The sequence below is a fragment of the Nothoprocta perdicaria genome, unplaced genomic scaffold, assembly GCF_003342845.1.
Source record: "Nothoprocta perdicaria isolate Ctin4 unplaced genomic scaffold, notPer1 scaffold_72, whole genome shotgun sequence".
NCBI classification, from domain to species: domain Eukaryota; kingdom Metazoa; phylum Chordata; class Aves; order Tinamiformes; family Tinamidae; genus Nothoprocta; species Nothoprocta perdicaria.
In genome coordinates this window covers 2,258,773-2,265,227 of record NW_020455999.1, presented here as the reverse complement: position 1 = coordinate 2,265,227, position 6,455 = coordinate 2,258,773, and positions in this window count along the sequence as shown.

The window sequence follows — 6,455 nt, the reverse complement described above, 5'->3', positions numbered from 1 at the left end:
CTTCAGGCGGCTGCTGCGGGCACCGGGCGGTCCCGCTCGGCGCCCCGGCCCCGCTCCCGGCCCCGGCCCCGCTCCCGGCCCCGGCGCCCGCGCCGCCCGCCGCGCCGCGCCGCCCGCTGCCATCTTGGGCAGGGCGCGCGGCCGCCATGTCGGGGAGGGGCCGCCATGTCGGGGAGGGGCCGCCATGTCGGGGAGGGGCCGCCATGTCGGGGAGGGGCCGCCATGTCGGGGAGGGGCCGCCATGTCGGAGGGGGGCCGCCCGGCGCCTTCGCCCTGCCGGCCCCGAGGGAAGGAGCGAGGGCGGCAGGGCCGCGCCGGGAAGGGCAGCAGGGTGCCATAGTACGACACGGCACGGCACGACACGACACGACACGGCGCGGCCCAACATGGCACAGYACCCACCTCACCATGGCCGCCCCTCATGCCACAGGCCCTCCCGCACGCCCTCCTGCACGGAGACCACTCGCAGTCCCCCCGAGCCCTGTCACTGGCTCCGCGCTCGCGCTGTTGTTGCTCGCAGGCAGAGAATGCAAATGATTGTTTTTGTTGTACAGCAAAAACTTCCACTCTGTCTCATAAACACAGCGGGACTGGAATGGTCTGAGGAGCAGTGATGGTGCTGCGGGCAAACAGCTCTGTTTTAATATCCCTGGGAACTGAAAATTGCAAGAATAGAGTAGGTTGGGGAGAATTAAATATGTAGTTTCCACAAGAGCGTGCTCCCCGACCTTCGTGACACGAGGGCAGAGCGAAGCTGCGCCGTGCATCGCGGAGCTGGGGGGCTGCCAGCGACAGGGGCCGAGCTTGGGGAAGCCCTTGGTGGAGCTTGCGGTACSATCACCCCGGGCTCTCCTGCAGCAGCGCTGGCTATTGATACYGTGTTCACGTTTCCATGTGAAAGAGGGCTTATGTTCAACGATATTAGAGAGCGTTTTTCACTGGGCCCTGCTGTGTAAGCAGGCAGGTGAGGAGGAGGAGGCTCCTGAGCTCCCTGCCTCTGTGAGAGCTGCTGGCGCCTGCAAGAAAGCTGTGAGGAGCGTACTGAGCAGGAAGGGAGGCTTGGKTTGGGGAGCTCCTTGTGTAAATTAGCTTCTCACAGCACTTTTCCCTGTGCCTGTCGCTTTCCCCAGCATCCCTGCCTGTTATAATCCTTTGAGTTCATTTGGCTGAACATTAGTGACACGTTAGAGACAGCCGCCAAAAAAACCCAGTGTTGTCTGTAAACGCAACGGCTGCTAGCTGTTGAACGAGCGATCTGTCAAACTAAACAGCAATCCAGCGGGAGACCGAGAGGTCCTTTCATGCGCCAGAAAAGCTATTTTTAGTTAAGGCAAATTCTTTTTCSTTAGCACGCCTGGGGAAGAGAGCAGAAAGGAGATGCGGCCTAACGGGGAGCATCAAGGGCCGGCGCCCCGCGTGCCCGCGGCGCCGATCCCCTCGGCCTGCCCCTTTGCGCCCCCGTGGCCRGGCCCGCTCCCGCGGCGCCCGTGAGACGTTAGCCCAGCTCCAGAGCCAGCCCGCTTGCTGGCCGGGTTGTCATGCCAACTGGGCTGCGGCCGGCCGGCTGTGCCGCGCGTTTGGGGTTGTTCCTCGCTGTGTCTCCCAGCAGGGTTGTGCGATGAGCGGCTGTCTCCGCGGGGATGGAGGCGGGCCACGGGGGTCTGCAGCGCCAGAGCACCTCCGACGTCAGCCGTCACTGCCGTGAAAAGTGCTCTCTTGGATGTTCTTGCCCCGCTCTGATGTAAGGCAGAGATGCATTATTCACATCAGAAACCAGAGCGTCCTGACACGGAAGTAACAGGGATTTATAATATATAAGAAAATTCAAAGACTGCCACCTGAAAAAAACCTCCAAGTGCCTTAATTTGCATTCCTTTCTAATGCCCTGTCACGGAGCAGATGTGGGGTGTGGGCATTGGAAGAAATTAATACAACTGAATGCAGTGCGTAGGCTTTGGGAGATAGAGTGAAAAAACATGGAATCCATGTACAACCTCAGGGGACATCTGTACACCAGGGCCTCGGTTGCAGTGGGGTGGTCAGGATAAGTGTCCGTCCGAAGCACTGCTCTCACTGTCCCCTGGGAGGATGCGGCCGCAGGAGCGGCTCCTGCCTGGGAACAGGCTGCTGCAACAGGATCCTGTGCGCTGTTGATACACGTTAACYGGCTTTAAGGACAATCCCTAGCATTTACATAGCCATAATCCTTTCCAAATGCTACCCAGTGAATTCAGGGCAGCTGATTTGCCCAAGGTTTCACACCTTCCCCAGGCTCCAACTGCTGCGAGCGGGGCTAATTTCTAAAGCATTCCATGAAACATAAGCAAATCTCTCCCCGCACAAAACATCCCACTGAGCCAAATCATTACCATTGCTCCAGGAACCAGTTTGATTTCATGGACTGTGACAACCAAGTGTTGCCACTAAAAAGCAGAGCAGCAACTCACAGAACTTTCTTGGATCTTAGTTTAAAAGTTGCSTTAACTACAGTTATGTAAGCAAGCATAAGCAAGTATTCCACCACACTTTTATTTTCCAGAATGTTTTGYTGCAAGCATTGTGGACATTTGAAAAGTTGCATTTGCTTCACTCCCCGTTTATCTAGAGCTAAAGCTGCACAGATTGGTGTAAGTAGTGCAGAGGCACACAGTGCAGTGCGAATTTGGGGCAGATTCCTCACAGTTGGCTCTAAGATCAAGTGTCTGACCCTGGACTCTCTGTGCCAGGCAGCAGCCACCTCCCGAGGGCCTGAGCCTTCTCGACTGGCGCCTCCCCTTGTTTTGGGGGATTGCTGCTGTCCCCGCTGCTCGCAGAGGCAGCCAGGCCCTGGACGGGTCACAGCGTGCCCGAGGCTGCGCCAGGACACGACGGGCCTGCGGGGCGCAGAGCTCGGCTGCCGGTGCCAGCGCGGACAAGGGGCGCTGCAGCCTCCGCYCGGCTCTCGCCATGGCCCGGGTCATCCCGGGCTCCGGGCCAGAGRCCGGGCTGCCGCTTGGGGTCGTCTCGGGGCTCCTTAGCCCTCCCGGCTCGCAGACACTGGGGGTCAGTGTTAGACAGGGAAATAAGGCGGCATGGCTCGGAGCGGCCCGGCCGAGCGGGACACACAGCTCTGTCCCGTGCGCTCCTGCCAGGCTGGAGCTGCCCTGGGCACCGCGGTGACCGCAGCTGCTCGGCGAGGCTGGAGGCCGGGGGGCCGCAGCCTCGGCCTCCCATCACCGCCCGCAGCCTCGGCCTCCCATCGCCACCTTCCTCGCTCCGCTGCCATTGGCCTCTCGGCGGCTCCGGAGGCCGGTGGGCCGGCCGGGACAGCGCTCCTGCGGCGCGCAGCAAGAGCACATCGCTCCCGCCGTGCGGCACAGCCGTCGCCACGGGGCCCTGCAACTGCTGGTGCGTTTACCAAAGGCAAGTAGGTCAAGGATGTCATTGCGAGCGTGGTGTCTGTGCAACGGCAAGTCTCTGAGCAAGCGCGGCCTCCTCGTGCCCCACCATCGAGCGCTGTGTGCTGCAAGCATGGTGTATGCACGAGGCCGAGCCCTCGAGCGAGCGTGTTGTCCCTTGCACCCCACCGGTGAACACTGCGTGCTGCAAGCATGCTGCAAGCATGGTGTATGCACGAGGCTGAGCCCTCGAGTGAGCGTGTTGTCCCTTGCACCCCGCCGGTGAACACTGCGTGCTGCAAGCCTGTGCACGAGGCGGAACTGCTTGCTGCGAGCGTAGCGCTTCCATGCACACCTGACAATGATGGAAGAAGCTGCTTTACCAAGGGCTCATTAAAAATAAAAACACAATGCTGATTTCAGCAGCTTAAATTAATTAAGCCAGTGTAATAGGATAAACATTTGATAGTGGAGTTTATTCAATTTCCACCAATATTACATTGCTGCTAAAAGTGGAACGGATTCTTTAAAGCCTGCTTGGTGGTCTCCAAAGGGAGATGGTTGAAAGCGCAGCTCAAAGCCCTCCTGTAGAGATTCCTTTTGGGACAGAAATGAATTATCTCCTTGCTTCTTTTGTCAGCGAGGAACAGCAAATCCGTGAGCTCCCTCCAGAGCGAGGCAGCCGCGTTAGCAGCGCGGAGGCGGGAGGGCGGCTGCGCCGAGCGCAAGGGCAGCGCAGGGACCCGCGCGCGGCTCCACGCTCGCTCCCGCCGGGCCAGCCCCTGGCTCGGCACCGCTGCAGCTGCGCTGGCTGTCAGCGAGCCGCACGCAGGGGAAACCTGAGCAGGGATGGGAAACAGCAGGTGGGATCTTAGAGAGCCTTAGAAGTGGCTCTGATTGTAGCGTGGTGGTGCGTGCTGCCCATCGATTCAAAGGCAGCCTCCCTCCCGGCGGAGCTGCAGCCCGGGGAGGTGCAGAAGCCCCGGGCCCAAGCGCTGCTCGCGAGGGTGCAGCACGTCCCGGGCCAGGGCGCAGTGCAGTGCAAGTGCTGCCGTCCGAGCCTGCAGGCAGCTCTGCTTGCTGCTGAAGGGGTTGCTACGCAGTAGCACCCTCCCTGTCGCTGAATTAATTGCTGATGGCGCTCTGTCATTTATCTTGGGATAATTCAATAGATAAAGCTTAGAAAACCTCAAGGATTTAATTTCTGGCTTTTAAGACCTGCCAATGGTGGCTAGATGGATGGTATCTCCAAGGTCGGAGTCAGCCAGAGCACAGCGGCCGTCCTGGAGCGGGCACCAGGCTGAGATGCAGCGGGAGGCGCTGAGCCAGGTGGCACCTTGCCATCGGGCAAGGGAAAAGGAGAAGGTAACAAAACAAAACCAAACCTTTTTTCTTTTTTTTTTTTTTTTATTTTTATTTTCCCCAGAGGCATCTCTTTCTCTGGCATCTTACTGGAGTGGGAGTTTCAGCCACTACAGAAATATTACTACAGTTCAGTACCTCCACAGCTTAAGAAAAGATAATTAGAGATGAAATGCACTGGAGAAGAAGCGTGGGCCTGGGCCACTGAGGTCAGTTTGTCAAGTCCCACAGACTCTTGCTGGGAAAGCAGCACGCTTCTGTTAAAAAGCAGTTAGAGGGTTTTGTTTTCCTTTGTGACTAATGCCAGGGGTTTCATGTAAAAGCCRCATCTGTGGCTCAGGGAAGATCTTCCACCAGTGGGGCTCCTCCGACAGCATCTATCTCAAAAGATCAGGGAAAACTAATCAGAGGAGACATGTTCTGTTCATGCAACAGCAAGCAATATTGTACCATTGGAAAGATTCATGCTAAGACAACTGCTCTAGTGTCCTGGAGTGCAGCGCGTTTATGTGCTCATTCCAGCTGGGGACATCAGTGCAAGAGGAGCAGCTCAGTTATYGGTCCTGCAAGGCTTTGGTAATGAAGCCAGCGCTTCATGACGATCTCCTGGTGTATGTCCTGCATGCCAGGGTGCCTCCAGCCCCTCCTGCAAGAGCTCGCTGCCTGCCTAGCGGCTCTTCAGCGGCGCTTTCAGCAGGAGTAGCTCCGGACTGCAAGGTCCATGGTCTATAGGCTGGGCTCACTCTGCTTGCTGTGGCTTTGCTTTGGGGATGCAGACAGGGGCGAGCGCTGCCTCGCTTTGTCTGGCCAACACGGAGTAGCCTGAGCGGTGGGTGTTGCAGTTCCAGGGATTTGTGTCTTTGCTCCTCTCGTGTGCAGAGCCTGGTTAAAGTTTGTGCGTTACAGCCGTCACCTACCATATGTCCTGGGCCTTCCTCGCCAATTCCTCTTGGCCAGCTCTGGCTGGCGATCCTTGTAGCTAAAAATATCAGTCCTTCAAATGTCTTTCGAGTAGCCAGAAGTTGTGGCTGGCATGCATGGGGATGTTATTTTTACATTTTGATTTGATGTGAGGATACATGAATAGCAAGCTGCCAATGAATAGAAGAATAAGCCTGTATACTCCTCGTTGCCACTCCAATTAGCAAGCAGAGCCTGCAGCGCTCTCTCTTTGGGGAGTCAGAGACTGTTTGGACAAAAGTTTCCCCCCGGGTAGCATACTTATGGGAACAAAGAAGTAGGGCTACACAGTACGAGCAACTTTCCTACAGTCAGCGTGATCAAAAGAACGCATTGAAACAGAGTGTAGCTCGGGTTAGGTAGGGGATTTAGCAGTGATCCAGACTGCACAAGAAATGTGTTCCGATATCGGTAGGTTCTGAGGGAATTTAAACAAGCATTAGCTTTACCACGTCCCGGGAATAGCGTAGGCAGMCAAAGCAATGCTCGCTCTCCAGACAATAGCAGTGCAGAAGGAGATGCTGCTACAGGGCTCGTGGCTGCGATTTTGTCATCCTGCTTAATAGGAAAAGAAACGCTAAGGTGCTCTGCAGCGTTCAGAAAGGCAGCTCATCACTTAGCGGCACGCTACAATTACAGGTTTCCGTGTGTTTCCATACATTTGCCAAGGCTGTCACAGCTTCTTTATGTCTTGCAGAGAGATAGTCACAACGTGACCAGGGACTTCTGCTCAACTCAGCACATTCTGATGGCAGT